Genomic DNA, 21,740 nt, shown 5'->3' with positions numbered 1-21,740 from the left:
ATGCTCTTAGCTCCATACTTAATCTCACCTACCTAAATCACGACGTATACGGAAACGAACAGCCAAACATTTGAGAAAAGCAAGAATATATTTTTGTTTTTTAATTTGGTAAAATATGAAAGGATGTTCTTATTACAAAGTTGTTGGAAAAGCCACAGCTAACGCCAACCACTTTTGCACTGTGTTCTTTCCGACAACAGCTTCCCCCGCTGTTGCCTCTTGCTTTTGACAGTTGGAGTAGCCATGGCTAAAAAAATTGTGGGCGGAAACACCATGTTGACATAATGGGCAGGGTTGGGGAGACGACGGTCGGAAAGTCCACGACACACAATACAGTCCGCTGCACTCCCCGCCCCCACTGCTATCGCTACCGCTAGAGCCAACACGTCTTGGGTTACTGACACCGCCACTGCTACACCCGATAGCTAATAAAAACAGCCTCCATGTTCCTTCACCAGTCGCTGCCGTCGCCATTGCTGCCGCTGTTGTCACTACCAGAGTCGATACCATCACACCATTCGCTGCCGCCAATGCCGTCGCATCATCCACCAGTAATGTAGGCAGTCATAAATCCAGTGAATTATCTCGCATTTAATTAGTGTATGACAGGAGAGTATCTGTGTCTTAAAAAGTAAGTGACTTAAGATTGTACACTACTAGCCATTAGAAATGCTACACCAAGAAGAAATGCAGATGATAAATGGGTATTCATTGGACAAATATATTATACTTGAACTGACATATGATTACATTTTCACGCAATTTGGGTGCATAGATCCAGAACAACCACCTCTGGCCGTAATAACGGCCTTGAAACGCCTGGGCATTGAGGCAGACAGAGCTTGAATGGCGTGTACAGGTACAGCTGCCCATGCAGCTTCAACACGATACCACAGTTCATCAAGAGCAGTGACTGGCGTATTGTGACGAGCCAGTTGCTCGGCCACCATTGACCAGACGTTTTCAATTGGTGAGAGATCTGGAGAATGTGCTGGCCAGGGCAGCAGTCGAACATTTTCTGTATCCAGAAAGGCCCGTACAAGCCCTTCAACATGCGGTCGTGCACTATCCTGCTGAAATGTAGGGTTTCGCAGGGATCGAATGAAGGGTAGAGCCACTGGTCGTAACACACCTGAAATATAACGCCCACTGTTCAATGTGCCGTCAATGCGAACAAGAGGTGACCGAGACGTGTAACCAATGGCACCCCATACCATCACGCCGGGTGATACGCCAGTATGGCGATGACGATTACACGCTTCCAATGTGCGTTCTGCGCTATGTCGCCAAAAACGGATGCGACCATCAGGATGCTGTAAACAGAACCCGGATTCATCCGAAAAAATGACGTTTTGCCATTCGTGCACCCAGGTTCGTCGTTGAGTACACCATCGCAGGCGATCCAGTCTGTGATGCAGCGTCAAGGGTAACCGCAGCCATGGTCTCCGAGATGATAGTCCACGCTGCTGCAAACGTAGTCGAACTGTTCGTGCAGATGGTTGTTGTCTTGCAAACGTCCCCATCTGTTGACTTAGGGATCGAGACGTGGCTGCACGATCCGTTACAGCCATGCAGATAAGATGCCTGTCATCTCGGCTGCTAGTGATACGAGGCCGTTGGGATCCAGCACGGCGTTCCGTATTACCCTACTGAACCCACCAATTCCATATTCTGCTAACAGTCATTGGATCTCGACCAACGCGAGCAACAATGTCGCGATACGATAAACCGCAATCGCGATAGGCTACAATCCGACCTTTATCAAAGTCGGAAACGTGATGGTACGCATTTCTCCTCCTTACACGAGGCATCACAACAACGTTTCACCAGTTAACGCCGGTCAACTGCTGTTTGTGTATGAGAAATCGGTTGGAAACTTTCCTCATGTTAGCACGTTGTAGGTGTCGCCACCGGCGCCAACCTTGTGTGAATGCTCTGAAAAGCTAATCATTTGCATATCACAGCATCTTCTTCCTGTCGGTTAACTTTCGCATCTGTAGCACGTCATCTTCGTGGTGTAGCAATTTTAATGGCCAGTAGTGTATGTAGCAGTAAATGTGTGAATAGTTTTTAGAATCAGTGTGAAGAAATGTATTGTGTAGGTTTTTGAAAATTGAAAATCTTAGCGATGTGTCACCAATAAGATAATTGGTATAACAGATAAATAGCAGATTCGATCAACAGAATGGGAGGACTAAAAATCAGATGAATAATCGGTTTCAACAACTGAGTAATAAAATTAGTTGGTGTAAGACTTATTTAGATCATAGATTTAAATATTTAGACAATACTAGATACTCAGTCACACTGTCTAAAATTCAGCAGTCGAACACAGGAATCAGAGGAGAGAGTAACTGAGGGTGAAGTCGAGATTCAAAATGAAATAGTAGAAGTTGTAAACTCTGTTTTGAATACATATGACAATTTAAAAGACAAAGCTGACACTTTTGTTAGGGAATACCACAAAGTAGAATGTAATTGGGACGATCAAGTTAAAGAACCAGAACACGATTTTCAAATGATGCAATGTAAGTGAGGACATTAATAATTATAATCCAGATGTAAAGGAACGCTTACACAATGATTTATTTTATGTCAGTGTGGATATATCTAGATTTTTTGAGAAATTGAAAACTCACTGTGAAAGCCAATGTGAAAATTAATTTAAAGGTTTGGGAGATGAACTGTAAGTAATTAAAGGGTATAGTATGGTAATATTAATAACGTCAGTAACAGTGACTTGCAAGGTTGGAATGTAGTAGATGAAAGACTGAGCTTAAGCAATAGTATCTGCAATGGTAACAAAGGCAACGAGTGGGAGAGTGTAGTGTCTAACAATGGGAGGTCAACCTCCCCCCTCACCTCGTGTGTAGTGTATGCAGTCCTGAGTTGGTAAGCTGGCCATCAAGGTAGTACGTGAATGGAGTGCCAAGTATAACAAGAAGTTAAAGAGATAATTTCATAAATATAATGGGCCAATGGAGAGTGTAGAACAACCCCACAGGAAAGCTGTAAGATTAAAAGACCCACGTTCAGGAGAGAGGAAAGTAGTTTGTAGTGCTGATCATATAGGTGGATATCGTGTTTTCCATGTGAGGAACGTCCATGCTCGAAAGAAAGAGTAGTACTGATTTTTTAAATATATTTTAGTAAGTTCCTTACAGACTCTAAGATTACAGAGAAAATGGCTTTTATAGTTTTTGTAAACCATGTACTGGTTGTGGATATAATTATTAATGTATTAGTTCCAATATTTTGTATTAACAAGGACAAGTTGACTACCAAAGCCTTAAATAATTACATGGACGGTGACAATAAGAGCGGAATACGAAGTTTTTCTCTAGTAGTTAGATTTAGGAAACAGTAATGAGATTGAAGTTGTACAGGGTGATTATAATTAAAGTTAAACTTTCAAACCGCTGTAGAAGTAACACCACTGGTCAGAATGACGTCAAATTGCAACGGAATATTATCTGAGAAGAGGGAAAAGGCAGGAGAAAAATAAATAGTTACAAAATGTGGCAAAAGATGGCACTTGTAGCATCATAATTTAATAATGGTCGACTACAAATGACAAATGAATCATACAACAATGCCTAAGGTGTACGCTTGACATTAACCAAACTGTACTAATCAGTGTGCATGGGTGTATAGGTGTGATACTGTTAGTTACGTAAGCCCATTCACCACGGCAAGGTCTTATCACATTGGATGGGAAAAATCGGTTTTTAATTGTCCTGAGGCCAAAAGCCGCATAAAAAGCATCACTCACATCGGTTTTTGATTATCCTGAGGCAAAAAACAGCATAAAAAGCATCAATCACATCGGGTTTTAATTGACCTGAGGCCAAAAATCACGTAAAAAGCATCAATCAAAATCAAATCGGATAATTAATTTCCATGTGATTGGCGCAAAACATTTTCAATATGCTGTCCACCGTGTTTTGCAACAAGTTGAAATCGAGAAACAGAATGTTCCACAACTGATCGAAGTGTTTCCGGGGTCACGTTCAGAAAGTGTTGAGCAATGCGTGCCTTCAATGCAGCTAAGTTTGCACTCGGAACACTGAACACATCTTTCAGATAGCCCCACAGCCACAAGTCACACGGATTAAGGTCAGGTGATCGGGACGGCCAGGCTGTAGGGAAATGGTGGCTGGTAATGCTAACATTTCCGAAATGGTGCTTCAGCAACTGCTTAACTGTATTTTCAATGTGCAGAGGTGGGCCATCTTGCATGAAAATAATCCCATCCACACAACCACGCTGTTGGAGAGCTGGAATGACGTGGTTGTGCAAAAGAGTCTCGGCGTTTACCAGTTACGGCACAGGGAACAAGACAGGAAGCACCTTTACCTTCGAAAAAATATGACCCTATGATACATGATGCCGTAAACCCGCAACACACAGTGACCTTTTCAGGATGAAGTGGAGCTGTTTGATTTGCGTGTGGATTTACCATTCCCTATATTCAACAATTCTATGTATTGACATATCCTGTTAGATGGAAGTGGGCTTCGTCTTCCCACAAAATCTTCCACTGCCAATCATTGTCAACTTCCATGCGAGCAAGAAAATTTAAAGCAAAGGTCTCACTTGCTGGCAGGTCAAAAGAAAGCAACTTTTGCACATGGTTAATTTTGAATGGATAAAAAAGAAGGATGTTTCGTAGGTGAGAGCTGGTTTCTCAGGATGGGGCAGGGTAAGGTTACGATTGCGGACAGGACCGTAATCAGTTACTCTCAGTTGTACAACAAATACGTAAACTTTATTTTAAAAAATTAAAATTTTAAAACAATCTCTAAAAAAAACACAATTGACTGTATGACTGATAAAGGCCGTATCACAAAAAAATTCCATAATTTTAGGGCTGAAGGCCAACAACAATAACCTCAAACAACAAACGGCTGAAGGCCTGAATTAGAAGTCAGAAGAACAATTCCAAATAGTACATATTAAGATAAACACCTCGTTTTAAAACAAACTGTAACACGGCTGAAGTCCTTATTACGAAAAAAAGTGAAATTATTGCTTGGCTGAAGGCCACACCAACAAGAATTAGAAAATTACAAATATACCTAAAACAAACATCACAATCTAAGGAATCAGGACAAAGCGGTTTTCAGCAAGTGTTCCAAAGGTCGGCCTAGGAAAGTAACTCAAACATAAGGTAAGGTGAAACAGGCATCCAAGAGTTGTACCCACCTAACAGGATGGCGATTTAAACTAGGGGCAGCTTAAGCGCCGATCGACCGACTAACCAATCCGCGTAACGTCCGATCACCGGTACAATGATGGAATATGTTTAGCCAAGAGCGAAGAGACAGACAACACTAAGTCTTCAGAAAACACCCAAGGCCGGAGGAAACACTAGAACCAAGTTAGACCTCCCCAAAAAACACGCACAGTACAATACAAGAGGCTGTCGAACTACACGCCATGTCGGACAGTATCAACACGACAAGAAGAGGTACACTGCCCAAAAAGTACGCTAACCACCAGGGCAGGTAACTGGGGCGTTAGCGGCCACACGGCAGAAAATACTGCTGGTTGCACTTCACTAATAAGAGTAATACTAAATTCAATGATGAATAACAAGTTGTGAAAGACGGCTGCAATGTTTCAGCGCCTCGAAACACTTCACTCGTTGGCACCAGGCTCAGCGGCCCTGGGTGCAATAACCCGCCGACCAAAGGCGAGATCTCAGAATAGTCGAGGTTGCATTGTCACTGAATTGTTCACTCAACTTAAACGTCCAGGGTACGGTGTGCAACAAAGTCGTAGCTCTCGCAGCTACCCCTCCTCGATCCGGCAGTGGCAGCACGCCGCCAGCGGCCCCAGCCTGCCCTAGCGCTGCACGGCCCTGCTCCCTGCTGCGCCCCCAATCGACCTGATGTCCATTCGCAACTCCCCACCAAATCCAGTACGCAGACAGCATTAAAAAAACTGCTCATTCAAAACCACAAGATACACACGGATCCGGGAAAACAAATTCCACCAACAACTCACAATACTAAAACCAGTCACTGTGAAACAACACGGACGAGTTATAAGTCGGCACAAACACAGAGAAGCAAGAAGCGGTAGGAAGACCAAATGCACGTCGTCCGCTGCGACGGATGACCGAACGACCAGCCAACGGTCGTCCCCACTCAAGTTAGGCACAGGAAAGATCCCAGTACAAATCGTCGACTGACAACTTATTGCCATGAGGGCACTTCGACGGGCGGACACACACACACACACACACACACACACACACACACACACACACACAAGTGAAAGTAGCACTACTCGAATATTACTTCCAGCCAACTAAAACTCGCTGAGTCCGGTCCTTGACGTGGTCGTGCACTCTCGCGACCACATCCTTCCGTCGGACAGTGCATGCGTGTGTCGCCAGCGGTCGGGCGAGTACTGGCTGCCCGGCACTCACTGCTGCTCCGTCCCGACTCCACTAGCTCGACACACGACGACCCGGAAATACTAGAAGGCGCTCCAAAAATGGTACCACAGTACGCGCTATCAAATGGTTCAAATGGCTCTGAACACTATGGGACTTAACATCTGAGATCATCAGTCCCCTAGAACTTTTTTTTTTGGTCATCAGTCTACTGACTGGTTTGATGCGGCCCGCCACGAATTCCTTTCCTGTGCTAACCTCTTCATCTCAGAGTAGCACTTGCAACCTACGTCCTCAATTATTTGCTTGACGCATTCCAATCTCTGTCTTCCTCTACAGTTTTTGCCCTCTACAGCTCCCTCTAGTACCATGAAGTCATTCCCTCATGTCTTAGCAGATGTCCTATCACCCTGTCCCTTCTCCTTATCAGTGTTTTCCACATATTCCTTTCCTCTCCGATTCTGCGTAGAACCTCCTCATTCCTTACCTTATCAGCCCACCTAGTTTTCAACATTCTATAGCACCACATCTCAAATGCTTCGATTCTCTTCTGTTCCGGTTTCCCCTAGAACTTAGAACTACTTAAACCCAACCAACCTAAGGACATCGCACACATCCATGCCCGAAGCAGGATTCGAACCAGCGACCGTAGCAGTCGCGCGGTTCCGGACTGAAGCGCCTAGAACCGCTCGGCCACCTCGGCCGGCGTATGCGCTATCGATAATCGCTGCTGCTGGCACTCACGGACAGACAAGGCGAGCAAACGTAGTGGCGCCAGTGAACTAGTAAGAAAAGGAGACGCCACTATCGCTATTACAAGATGCCAAGTTACGAACGGCATCAACACGAGTCACACACGGCCCTGCAGGATTTTACGTACCGCGCTCACGGGTATGTCCAATGTTCGGGCAATTCTCCGTGCCCTACACGTTTGCACACCACCACTCGTCTCCTCCTGCATTGCTACGGACACTGCTTTCACTGACGTCGAATCAATTCGTTTCCTCCCTCGACCAGGTTGCACACCAAAAGAGCCCGTCTTTTCGAATTTCCGAATCATTTTCTCCGGACCCACGGCAGTCATCGGACCAACGCCTTTTTCCAAATCCTTCAGTGTCCGTAACTTCTGCAGAGCGACGTGTGCACAGCCATCAATCTTGTAATACAGCTTTACAAGCAGACCGCGATCCTCCATTGAGACAGTCGTGGTGAACGTCGCAGACGCGAAAGGAGGAAAAGCCGTGTACCCGGCGTGTTTTTGCCAGCTTCAATTGTTCGTGCGCATGACAGCTGTTTTCGTTTACGTATTCCGACACATACAGCGCCATCTATTTATCAACATTATTTTTCTTCTTCTGCTATACGTTTTCCCCCTTCTCCGATAATATTCCGTTACATTTTGACGTCATTCTGACCAGTGGTGTTATTTCTACAGCCTTTCGAAGGTTTATCTTTAATTATAATCACCCTGTATATTTTCTTTAGAGCCGACCACTTAGCAATTATAGTGTATGACAAAACCAAGTTGTAATTTTTCTTGTTGGTGATTACCATGTAATGAAAAGTTCATTGGAGGACTTCAACACATTTCGAGAGTACGCTGTATTGTTATTATAATCCCAAATTGAGCTGCGATTAATCTGCATGGTAATTATTAAGTAAAAGATAACTTTGAGAATAAATGTACTAATTATAAAAAGACTATATTAGAAGATAACATTCAACTATTTTCCTAATAATTAATAATACAAGGCAAAACAGATTTCAGATAGCATTAAGATGAATACAGTATGCAGTAGTTTAACTGAGGGAAGAACTAAAAACAGATGATGAAAGAACCAAGACGATAGAACTTGAGTAAAGAGGTCGAGGACAATAAAAAAAATGTAAAATATAGAAATCTTTAAAGCAAAGATTCTTAGGGAAACACAGACCTAGGACGAGTAACAGTTACACAGATACTTTATTAAAGTGAGATTGGTTTTAAATCGGGCGGCTAACAGGAGGGAAATGTATTTTCAGAAGCTCATTTGCGACATTCGTTTCCACAGCTAATATGAAACTTACGCAGTACGCATTTAAAAACATTTATTATGCTTTAAAGTAGAGGTATGTTTCTTTTGTAACTACAAAAAAATTTGTTCCGCTTCTTTTTCATGTAATTGGCAATCATGGGGAGAATACGTGACGCCTGTGTAGAACGAGTTTTGCGGAGTGGCTGGAAACCAGCTGCAAATGCGGCAAAGGTCATCGCTTCCGGAGAGACGCGCGCGGCTTGTCCTTGGAGTTCCGATCGTTATCTGCAAGGGGAAATTTATTATTTCTATTAACGAGGTTATTATTCTTTGATGTATGAAAGGTGTTAAGTTATTATTATTGAGAAGTTGTGGAGAAATGATAAGATTTATGTCGATATTTATAAAAGTCAATGTCCATTGTTAAGTTGGCGATATTTATTTCTGCGCAGTTAAGTATTATATCAGACTAATAGGCAATGAATGATGTGCTTCGCGAAATGTGCTTGCATAGGCAAATGATTAGCAGGTAGGGTTAACGCAGTTTACATTCTACATACATCAAAAAAAGTTTTGCATCACCCCGGTTCCCAGAACTCCTGAAGATAGACGTTGACTGTGGATATTGTATTACAGACACAGTCCCTTTGACAGTCTGTTCTGAGATGTCACTAAACCCGCCCAAAGATGTAAACAACCATGCATGAGCAGCGCCTATTTAGACGGAGCGGGTCCGACGGCCGATCGGTTCCAGTCATTCCACCAGGAAGGAGGTACACGGCTCGTGTCGGCTATAGTACAGCCATGCCTAGACGGCCAATACTGCGGTTCGAAAGCGTCCGCATTGTTACTTTGTGCCAGGAAGGGCTCACAACAGGGAAGTGTCCAGGCGTCTCGGAGTGAACCACTCAGCCCCCCCCCCCCCCGCCGAGGGCTACTACTGCAGTGGATGACCGCTACCTACGGATTATGGCTCGGAGGAACCCTGACAGCAACGCCATCGTGTTGAATAATGCTTTTCAAGCAGCCACAGGACTTCGTTTACGGCTCAAACTGTGCGCAATAGGCTGCATGATTCGCAACTTCACTCCCGACGTCCATGGCGAGGTCAATCTTTGCAACCACGACACCATGCAGCACGGTGAAGATGGGCTCAATAACACGCCGAATGGACCGCCCAGGACTGGCATCACGTTCTCTTCACCGATGAGTGTCGCATATGCCTTCAACCAGACAATCGTCGGAGACGTGTTTGGAGGCAACCTGGTCAGGCTGAACGCCTTTAGACACACTGTCCAGCGAGTGCTAATGTTCCCTGATGTTTATGGGTGGCATTATGTGGGGCCGACATACGCCGTTGGCGGTCATGGAAGGTGCCGTGTCGGCTGTACGATACGTGAATGCCATCCTCCTTTCGATAGTGCAACCATATCGGCAGCATGTTGGCGAGGCATTCGTCTTCATGGACGACAATTCGTGCCCCCATCGTTCACATCTTGTGAATGACCTCCTTCAGGATAACGACATCGCTCGACTAGGGTGGCGAGCATGTTCGCCAGACATGAATCTTATCGAACATGCCTGAGATGGACTAAAAAGGGCTGTTTATGGACGACGTGACCCACCAATCACTCTCAGGGATCTATGCCGAATCGGCGTTGAGGAGTGGAATAATCTTGACCAACAGTGTCTTAATGAACTTGTGGATAGTATGCCACGACGTATACAGGCATGCATCAATGCAAGCGGACGTGCTACTGGGTACTAGAGGTACCGGCGTGTACAGAAATCTGGACCACCACCTCTGAAAGTCTTGATGTATGATGGTACGTCATCCAATGTGTGGTTTTCATGAGAAATAAAACGGCGGAGATGATGTTTATGTTGATCTCTATTTCAATTATCTGTACAGGTTTCGGAACTCTCGGAACCGAGGTGATGCAAAACTTCTTTTGATGTGTGTATAGCTAACGGAAGATAACGCAGCAGTTTCTCATTCAAAAATAGAGTTTGAATTACGTTTTCTGGAACGACTTTGTAATGCTCACGTAAGAAGGAGAAAGTCTGCCAGTACTGTTCAGAATTTCGGAACGGCAGGGTTGTGGTTTATCGATTATAGTGTGTATCATACAGGTGTGATTGTTTTTATATAGAAAGAAATGTTTGGAGTTTAAGTGTTAGATTTAAGGAATATATTGGCCTGAAGATTAAAACGGATTGAGGCTTTCATTTACGAAGTACAAAACATCTAGAAGGTAATATCGGAAATATTGTGAAAGTTCTACGCATAACGCTTAAGGGAATGAAACTGAACGAATTAGAGGGATGAGAGACATTTAAATAGAAGACAAAGAAACCGGAAAAATTAATAAATAAGGACTCCTGATTTAAAAACTACTATTTTTGTTTTATTTAAAGAAGCGATGCGACCTAGTGTAGCAGTCAGCTGGTGGCAGTAGCACGACGTAGGGCACTGCGAGCTGCAAACAGCTGCGACAGACACTGTGGCTGTGGCCACTGCAAAGCAGCGTTTATAAGTGCAATTTTAAACGTTTCTACATCAAGTATGTAGTGTTAGAACACTTCTATGAGTTTTAGAAAGATTTAAGAGTGTTTTAAAAGTACATATTGCAAACTGTGCAAAACATTTTTATTTACGGTCATACCATATAGCGACTGAACCTGATGTAGGTTCTACAAATGTTACTGAAAAATAACGAAAGGTGCACTAATAGATGTACTGTTTGTAAATTAGCGGATATGCACTAGCACTAAGACAACATCGCGCAAGTATGTATAACGAAGGCAGATGGCGTCTGTCGTTCATACACTTTAATATTTTGTATTTTAAATTTTGTTTACTGATGTACTTTTGACGTAGGTAATGCTCTGAAAATGAACAAACACCTTCGAAACTAGTCAGCACTAACTCAGACCTGAATGAACACAGAAATGTAAAGAAATAGTAAGACTATGATATTTCTAATACGAATGCTTTTTCAACTGCGCCATTTATTACGTGGTCGATAATAAATGGGAAAAAGAGTACACTGAGATACAAGAAGCTGTTGCATTCAACAACGGAACGCACGATTTGCTATTGATATTCAGTGAGTCGAAATCAGACAGCGACGCTTGTCAGCTAGCAGCGAAGCCTCGATAGTAGGATCCATTAAATTCTCCTAATTATTGCCAACAGTTTTTTTTATATTTTGATCTTGGTTTGTCATTTGAAACATATTAAATCATAAGGAGAAATTAAGATGGTCAAACATACGGACTCGTCTCTCAATGATCCGTTATCGATTTCATATTCCTAATGGCAGATACGTGATAAGTTTCTCGAGCATGTGCCGTAGACAAACAGATTGCCACACAGATTTAACTGCTACAGACGTGCTTCTTCAAACACGCGCAGCTAATGTTCGACAACATACTCGTTTTGTTAGCAGTCGTTATGCCAAACAAAAACAATTCTTCTCAGATCGTGGGTTATTTGCTGAGGTAAATATGGAATTACACTGAAGCGCCAAAAAACTGGTATTCAAATACAGAGGTATGTAAACAAGCAGAATACAGCGCTGCGGTAGGTAACGCCTATACATATAAGACAACAAGTATTTGGAGCAGTTGTTAAATCGGTTAGCGCTGCTACCATGACAGGTTATAAAAATTTAAGTGAGTTTGAACGTGGTGTTATAGTCGGCACACCAGTGGGACACAGCATCTCAGAGGTAGCGATGAAGTAGGGATTTTCCCGTTCGACAATTTCGAATATACCATGTGTTACGCCGTCTCCAAGGTAGCACCTGCAGGTCGGCAACACATTTAACACAACACAGGACCGAGGTTGTCTATGCCCAAGGCGTAAGCAATGGTAAACATCGGCTGTTTTGGAAACAGACATTCCGCGTACTACTTCCTGCAGAGGGAGTTCGAGATGGCAGCAGGAAGTATTACTACACCAACCAATGCTGTTTAATGGCTAGAACCAGCACTGGAGGTCAGTTCACGCCGAATACCGAACTCAAGGACGTCTCCACGGAAGACTACGTCTTCGCCATCGGAACAGGACTTGGAATTGAGTGTATGTGTGTTCGCACGGACTCTTGTGGGAAACTTAGAAGTTATCTTTTGTTACCTCTAGTAGGAAATTCTTACTGACTTTGTGATTGCGACTTTTCGTTGTTATTTAGTGATTTCCTTGTAGACTCACGTAAATAAAAGTTGTGTTGTAAAATCTTTCAAATTGTCAGTTACAACACCGTGAGTATCAGAAATCCAGTAAAACATCAAATCTCCGACATCGCTGCTGCCGGAAAAAGATCCTGCAAGAACAGGACCAACGACGACTGGAGAGAATCGCTCAACGTGACAGAAATCCAGCACTTCTTGAAATTGCTGCAGATTTCAATGCTGGGCCATCAACAAGTGTCGGCGTGCGAACTATTCACTGAAACATCACTGATATGGGCTTTCGGAGCCGAAGGTCCACTCATGTACCCTTGATGACCGCATGACACAAAGCTTTATGCCTCGCCTGGGCCCATCAACACCGACATTGGACTGTTGATGACTGGAAACATTTTTCCTGGTAGGACGAGTTTTGCTTCAAATTATATCGTGCGGATGGATGTGTACGGGTATGGAGACAATCTCATGAATCCATGGCCCCTTCGTGTCAGCAGGGGACTGTTCAAGCTGGTGGAGGCTCTGCAATGGTGTGGGGCGTGTGCAGTTGGACTGATATGCGACATCTGATACGGCTAGATACGACTCTGATGGATGGCACGTACATAACGATCTTTCCTGATCACCTACATCCAGTGATGTCCATTGTGCATTCCGACGGATTTTGGCAATTCCAGCAGGACAATGCGACACCCCACGCGTCCAAAATTACCACAGATCGGCTCCAGGAACACTTCTCTGAGTTTAAACACTCTTGCTGCCCACCAAACTCCCCAGACATGAGCATTATTGAGATGCCTTACAATGTGTTGTTCTCCACCCCGTCGTACTCTTACGGATTTATGGACACCCCTGCAGGATTCATGGTGTCAGTTCGGTCCACCACTACTGCAGACATTAGTCGAGTCCATGTCACGTCTTGTTAGGCATGTGTACCAGGTGTTTGGCTCTTCTGTTTAGTTCCCATCGCGAAAGCGCCTGACGGTCTATAACGTGGCAACCCTCGAGACCGAAGAGGACCGCGGCTATGTCGCACCAGCGGGTCTGCAGGTCCAGTCTACATTGGTACGTCTGAAAGTGCGTAAACACTTGCGAGCAGTATGTCAACAGTGGCTAATGAGCCACTCATAGGAAAAACTGAAGTGCAGGGTGTTTTCGGAGCGTTCTGTGAGTCGCACCAAGCCGCTCACGAGCCGTTTGTGAGAAACGTATGGGCTTCCGAGCAACGTGCACCAGAGCGACTCACAAGCCACTCGGCTAGCAAGAGTATAAAAGCACACTGCAGTTTACGAGGTTTAACATTTTCCATAAAGTTTCGAAGATATCAGCGCCACTTCGAGTTGTGTAGCAGATTTGTAATAAATATATTTCACTGCAGAACACTGACATTAGGTTTGTGTCGCAGAAATATAAGTACTTCAGTGCACTAAGTTATTTTCTTCCTTTTCTGCATATGGATTGCGTAAGATGATAAACACCTTAACCACCATTACATGATTGCAGTTGATCGCAACATGGTAAAATGTAATGCGCGAGCAACATCTTTGCGACTCATGTTATGCTGCAAGCAGACTACAGTTAAGGAAAAGAATAACAAAATACTACTGGGGAGTTATAAAGTTTTAATTATCACCTCGAAAAAAGAAAGTTACGCCATTTAAGTTCTTTTGTAAGCACGTGTCTGTAGTCGCGTTAAACTTTGAAATCCCCGCGCCACAGTACACGCCGCTAGAGACACGCCAAAAAGTAAAGTGAAGTATTTTGTTTTCTTCAGTAAAATGGGAATCGCAAAGGCAGTGCAAGATCTGAAGTTCAAGGTCTCCGAACCGAGGCAGCAGCAAAAATATTGCAGCTGTGTCACGCCCATTCAGATGGCCTGTCACCTAATCACCACGAGTGTTGGGTGTATCACTACGACTCTGAGACAAAGGAACCATAAGAATAATGGAAACATGGTCTTCCACAACCGCCGAAACAGGCGATGACGCAGCCAGCAAAGTGATGTTGGGTGTTTTTTAGGACTGCCAAGTTCTGGTGCTAGCAGATTATGCTCTTCGCAGTAACAATACTAACGTATTTTCCATAGCCGCATTACGAAGAACGGGGGGAGTACTCTACGCCCACCCTAAAAAACAACAAAAGGAAAAACCAAAAAGGAAAAACAAAGAAAGGAAAAACAAAATTCGTTGATTATTGTTGACCTATACTAATAACATACTTTTTAAAGAGATACTGTTGCATAAGTGGGGCCCAGAACCTGAAAATATCTTTTGGCGTCCTCTTAGCAATATCAGCACACTTCCAAAAATCATGTTACCGACGAGAGGGTACTTTATGCCCACTGTAAAAATAATTTTTAAATGCAAAATTCATTAGTTGTTGTTGACTTACTTAGAACATAGCTTTTAAGGAGATACTTATGGGTAAGTAAGGTAATGAGTCTGAAAATACTGAATATCACAGTCATTAGAGAAAGTGACTTTAACTACGAAGACTTAGATTTCTGGTTTAAGTTTAAGTGAAAATTTAAAAAAAAGTCTATAGAATCTCGTAGAAGAATTCAATATATATATTTTCAATTAAACTTAACCCAAAAATCTAAGTCTTCGTAGTTAAAGTCACTTTCTCCAATGACTGTGATATTCAGTATATTATATATATATATATATATATATATATATATATTTTAAAACGTAAAGTAACTGACTGAAGTACAATATTTTCAATAGGGGGGCATAAAGTAAAGTACGAGGGTAATCCCAAAAGTAAGGTTTCCTATTTTTTTAAAAGTACAGAACTCTGTTAGTGTGGCAGTTGGTCACACTGTTGTGAAGAGTGCTTCATGCGCTGTGTGTAAACATGCTCACGCAGTTCTGAGGCGCTCAGTCTAGACTTGGCAGCCATTGAGAAAGGCTCTCCCGTTGGATGTTACCGCCAAGTGCGAATTGCTCGCAGTTATTCAGTTTTTGACCGCAAAGGGCACTGCGCCGATAGAAATCCATCGCCAATTGACGAAAGTGTGTGGTGAGTCGTGCATGGATGTCAAAAATGTTCGTAACTGGTGTAGAGAGTTTGCAGCTGGTCGGACCGAAATTCACGACGAACGAAGGAGCGGGGGACCGTCAGTTTCTGGGGAGACAGTGTTGAAGGTTGAGCAAAGCATGTGTGAAAATCAGCGGATCACCCTGGATGATCTCTGCACGTTGGTTCCTGAGGTTTTCCGAAGCAGCAATCACAGAATTTTAACGGAAACATTGAACTACCGGAAACTGTGCGCAAGATGAGTGCCACGCATGCTAACTGAGGACCACATGCGGCAACGAGTTGATGCTTCCCGCGCATTCCTTCACCGCCTTGCAGCTAAACAGGACAATTTTCTGGACTCAATTGTCACGGATGACGAAACATGGGCATACCACGTTACACGTGAGACCAAGCAACAATCACGCCAGTGGCGGCATCCTTCTTCGCCAAAGCCGCGGAAATTCAAACAAACACAGTCTGCCGGTAAAGTCATGACAACCGTTTTTTGGGATCGGAAAGGGGTATTGTTGGTCTACTTTATGCCCACTGGGACCAAAATTAACGTTGACAGGTACTGTGAGACTCTGAGAAAACTCAAACGGGCAATTCAGAACCGGAGAAGAGGAATGTTGAGCAAGGGCGTACACATTCTCCATGACAACGCTCGCCAACACATCGCTCGGCAAACCGTTGCTCTCCTGAACCGTTTCAGTGGAACATAATCACCCACCCTATAGTCCTGACTTGGCGCCCAGTGACTATCACCTGTTCCTTAGGTTAAAAGAACATTTGGCCGGAAAGCGATTCAGCTCCGACGACGAGGTGAAAGAAAGAGGTTCATACCTTTCTGAACAGCATGGCGGCGAGCTGGTATGACATGAGCATACAAAAACTGCCACAGCGTCTACAAAAATGCATCGACAGACATGTGATTATGTCGAAAAATAGCTAAATGTTCAAGCTGTAAACTGATGTAAACCATTGTGGAAATAAACGGGTCTATGTACTTATAAAAAAATAGGAGACTTTACTTTTGGGATTACCCTCGTACTTCCCCCTTCCTCTTGCTGTTGCGAGGCTCCAGGGGTAAATCTCCACAGGAATTGACTGTCGGAATCTGTTCATGAGTTTACGAGAGGCTGTCAAGATGAAGCGTTGCGGAAAGCTATTTAAGGTTCTAAGGTGGTGGGGCGGACTGGGGCAGAGATGACGGGGGCGGAAGGGCTGCTGCACGACGACGCCCCAGCTCATTCTGCGCAACTGCACAAGACAGACCAACACGCTGATTCTTTGGGCTATCAAATTTTACCTTACCCGGACACGAAAGAGAAGCAGTGGTTGGGAAGGCAGTGAGACAGGGTTGTAGCCTCTCCCCGATGTTATTCAATCTGTATATTGAGCAAGCAGTAAAGGAAACAAAAGAAAAATTCGGAGTAGGTATTAAAATCCATGGAGAAGGAATAAAAACTTTGAGGTTCGCCGATGACATTGTAATTCTGTCAGAGACAGCAAAGGACTTGGAAGAGCACTTGAACGGAATGGACAGTGTCTTGAAAGGAGGATATAAGATGAACATCAACAAAAGCAAAACGAGGATAATGCAATGTAGTCGAATTAAGTCTGGTGATGCTGAGGGAATTAGATTAGGAAATGAGACACTTAAAGTAGTAAAGGAGTTTTGGTATTTGGGGATCAATATAACTGATGATGGTCGAAGTAGAGAGGATATAAAATGTAGACTGGCAACGGCAAGGAAAGCGTTTCTGAAGAAGAGAAATTTGTTAACATCGAGTATAGATTTAAGTGTGAGGAAGTCGTATCTGAAAGTATTTGTATGGAGTGTAGCCGTGTATGGAAGTGGAACATGGACGATAAATAGTTTGGACAAGAAGAGAATAGAAGCTTTCGAAATGTGGTGCTACAGAAGAATGCTGAAGATTAGATGGGTAGATCACATAAATAATGAGGAGGTATTGAATAGAATTGGGGAGGAGTTTGTGGCACAACTTGACAAGAAGAAGGGACTGGTTGGTAGGACATGTTCTGAGGCATCAAGGGATCACAAATTTAGCATTGGCAGGCAGCGTGGAGGGTAAAAATCGTAGAGGAAGGCCAAGAGATGAATACACTAAGCAGATTCAGAAGGATGTAGGTTGCAGTAAGTACTGGGAGATAAAATGCTCCTCCATGATACTGACAAGAGGGAGATTGAGTTAATAATTAAATCACTAAAGACCAAGAACTCTCATGGATATGACGGGGTATCTAGCAGAATACTGAAGTATTGTTCCACGTATGTTAGCTCAGTACTTAGCCATATCTGTAACTTTTCCTTTAGGAGTGGTCGGTTTCCTGATCGATTAAAGTACTCGGTAGTGAAGCCACTTTATAAAAAGGGAGACAGGGATAATGTTGACAATTATAGACCTATTTCTATGCCATCGGTGTTTGCTAAAGTTATCGAGAGGGTTGTATATACAAGGTTACTGCAGCATTTAAATTCACATAATTTGCTGTCAAATGTACAGTTTGGTTTTAGAAATGGCTTAACAACTGAAAATGCTATAGTCTCTTTTCTCTGTGAGGTTTTGGACGGATTAAATAAAAGGTTGCGAACGTTAGGTGTTTTCTTTGATTTAACGAAGGCTTTTGACTGTGTTGACCACAAAATATTACTGCAGAAGTTGGAACATTATGGAGTAAGGGGAGTAGCTTACAATTGGTTCGCCTCCTACTTTAAGAACAGAAAGCAGAAGGTAATCCTCCGCAATATTGAGAGTGGTAATGATGTTCAGTCCCAATGGGGCACTGTTAAATGGGGCGTTCCCCAAGGGTCGGTGCTGGGGCCACTGCTGTTCCTTATTTATGTAAATGATATGCCTTCTAGTATTTCAGGTGATTCAAAAATATTTCTGTTTGCTGATGACACCACCTTGGTAGTGAAGGATCTTGTGTGTAATATTGAAACATTATCAAATAATGTAGTTCATGATATAAGTTCGTGGCTTGTGGAAAATAATTTGATGCTAAATCACAGTAAGACTCAGTTTTTACAGTTTCTAACCCACAATTCAACAAGAACTGACATTTTAATCAGACAGAATGGGCATGTTATAAGCGAGACGGAACAGTTCAAGTTCCTAGGCGTATGGATAGATAGTAAGCTGTTGTGGAAAGCCCATGTTCAGGATCTTGTTCAGAAACTAAATGCCGCTTTATTTACCATTAGAACAGTATCTGAAATAAGTGACATTTCAACACGAAAAGTAGTATACTTCGCATATTTTCATACGCTTATGTCATATGGTATTATTTTTTGGGGTAATTCTTCTGATTCAAAAAGGGTATTTTTGGCTCAAAAACGGGCTGTTCGAGCTATGTATGGTGTAAGTTCGAAAACCTCTTGTCGACCCCTATTCAATAGTCTGGGAATTTTGACATTGCCCTCACAGTATGTATTTTCTTTAATGTCGTTTGTTGTAAGCAATATTAGCTTATTCCCAAGAGTTAGCAGCTTTCACTCAGTTAATACTAGGCAGAAATCAAATCTGCATGTGGAATGCACTTCCTTGACTCTTGTGCAGAAAGGAGTGCAGTATTCTGCTGCATCCATTTTCAATAAGCTACCACAAGAACTCAAAAATCTTAGCAGTAGCCCAAACACTTTTAAGTCTAAACTGAAGAGTTTCCTCATGGCTCACTCCTTCTATTCTGTCGAGGAGCTCCTGGAAGAGATAAAAAATTAAGCAAATTCCAGTGTTACATTCTTGATTTTCTTTATTTAAACTAACGACTTGTCGCCTGAATATGTTTCTTATATTTCATTTTATCTGTTTCTACAATCGTGTTATAATTTCATGTATTGACTCGTTCCATGACCATGGAGACTTCTCCTAAATGTGGTCCAACGGAACAATAAAATAAAAAAAAAAAAAAAAAAAAAAAAAAAAAAAAAAAAAAAAAAAAAAGAAGCTTGCACAGGATAGAGTAGCATGGAGAGCTGCATCAAACCAGTCTCAGGACTGAAGACCACAACAACAGCCGTATATTCTCGACATGGCAGCCAACTACCTCTATCTCTTCCGTAGTATGTAGAAACTATTGTGCCGTAGCCACATCCAGAATTCCAACGACGTGTTTTTCGAGGTGTAGCGTCCCTTGAACAGACAAAACAGACTCCTGCAACAAAGGACTCCACCAAGTCATCCATCGCTGGGAATCAGTATCGCACTGAAGGCAAATGTAACCAACGTGGTATCGTACCCAAAATATTTTTGATTTACGTAACCTAGGGAGCCAAGTAAAGTGTAAGAAAGCAGTTTGGAGAATTGTACATATGTAGAAAGAAATTACCACTAATAGGCAATTATTTCAGAAGAATGCAACGAAAAAATTTTGCGATGCACTATATGGAATTGTTGGACGCAAACAGACAACTCGTGGTCAAAACAAAGAGCGATTAACGTTTTTCTAAAATCTCCATAATTTATCGTATCCTGGCGAAGGGTAAGTGGTGCTAGCACTATGTCGTGTGCTGTTGCGCTGTACGGAGTGCAAGAGCAGTGAGCGGCCTGTCTAAGCAGACCTTTGAGTGAAAAATCTGCACCTCTGAGAGAATTCTATCCAAGATGTTCGGCTGAGATAGATATTCTCATTCTTTCTGTTTTTGGAGAGTTGAGTCACAAAGTAGAGCAAATACCGACGTGTCACGATAATTTTCTTTCGTGTTTAGGTAGTCTCTTTACCGAGAAGGCTGTACGAATTGTAGTGCCATGCAGCTTGCATTCTTCCGACAGTGGATAACAGGATGCTACAAAAGTTAGTGCCCCAGTCTGTTGTCAGTTCGCTACCATGACATAAATGGAACTTTGATTTTATCCATAAAAGATATGAGATCATGGTTGCCAAAATCTATATTAAAATGTCGGCCTAATCACTTTTTGACAGTGTAAAAAACACAAGAAATACGCATTTCAAAAGTCAAGCCTTCATCATCACAATTGGAGTAGAAGAATCTATGAAAACGACTAACCTAAAATATGTACATGTACATGACTATATTAAGCAGAAATTGCTACTAGGGAAGTAGCAACTTTACTTTATTTTCATTGTTATTGTTTGTTTTATATTCGTCGCTTTAAGAGGTTCTTGTACAGTAATTGTGATGATGAAGGCTTGACCTTCGAAAAGCCCAAATTCTGTGCTCTTTACACTGAAAATAGGTGGTTGAGCCGACGTTTTAACATTGATAAACGGAATTGTTGCATTTTGCTGTTTACCTTTCAGCAATTCCTCCCCACCCTCCGTCACCCCCAATCCCCACCCACCCACTGCCTCCCTCAGCCATCTTCTGAGGTTGTCAAGTGAGTCATTTGTATGTAATTATGTATTCTGTAAATCACATTTCGAATTACACTACAAATTAATACTTCCTATTTTATATGCTTAAACGGTCTTCCTGTCCCAGTTCACGAATGTGCATAGGAAGAATGGTAGTTCATTCACTGATCTGCAGAGTAATGAATAATGTCGTATTCTGCCATGCATTTTACAAGTATACATACGTTTCTCAAAATTACGGTTCCCAGGAAAGCTAGCCCGAATGAATCTAAACTCTAAGGATGTGCAAGTTATTTACAGTCCAGGGAAAGGCCATGCTTATTGTACGAACAGTTTCTGCTATTATGTAGTCAAAAAGGGCGGTGTTGCTCCAGGTGCGGGCAGCAGTTGCCGCCTAACGAAATAGAAAGGTAACAGCAAATCCTGGTATGCCTGGTCGACGTCAGTTACAGCGGGCGAATTTGAACAAGGCAAAATGGCAGGTCTCAAAGAAATCAGATAGCAGCACCATTGAATTTCGGTTTGTAAAGGCTATGGCAATATGCATTTGTGGTAGCAGCATACATAGAAGTGTCAGATTTTTTTTGTCTTATATGTACAGGGAGATTCACCTGTCCCTACCGCTGTCGTTTCATGCAACCCGCAATGTTCTAGCTGGCCTTAATAAACCACGCGCGAGATTTTCAAATGCCCTCGCTCGCTAGGCACAAACTATTAGTCCCACAGAAAAAAATGAACGGGACCTTCATGTACGATATTTAATGTAG

Source organism: Schistocerca serialis, chromosome 1 (genome assembly GCF_023864345.2).
Source record: "Schistocerca serialis cubense isolate TAMUIC-IGC-003099 chromosome 1, iqSchSeri2.2, whole genome shotgun sequence".
In the NCBI taxonomy this organism is placed as follows: domain Eukaryota; kingdom Metazoa; phylum Arthropoda; class Insecta; order Orthoptera; family Acrididae; genus Schistocerca; species Schistocerca serialis.
The sequence above is the reverse complement of the archived record's forward strand: the minus strand, read 5'-3'. Positions refer to the sequence as shown.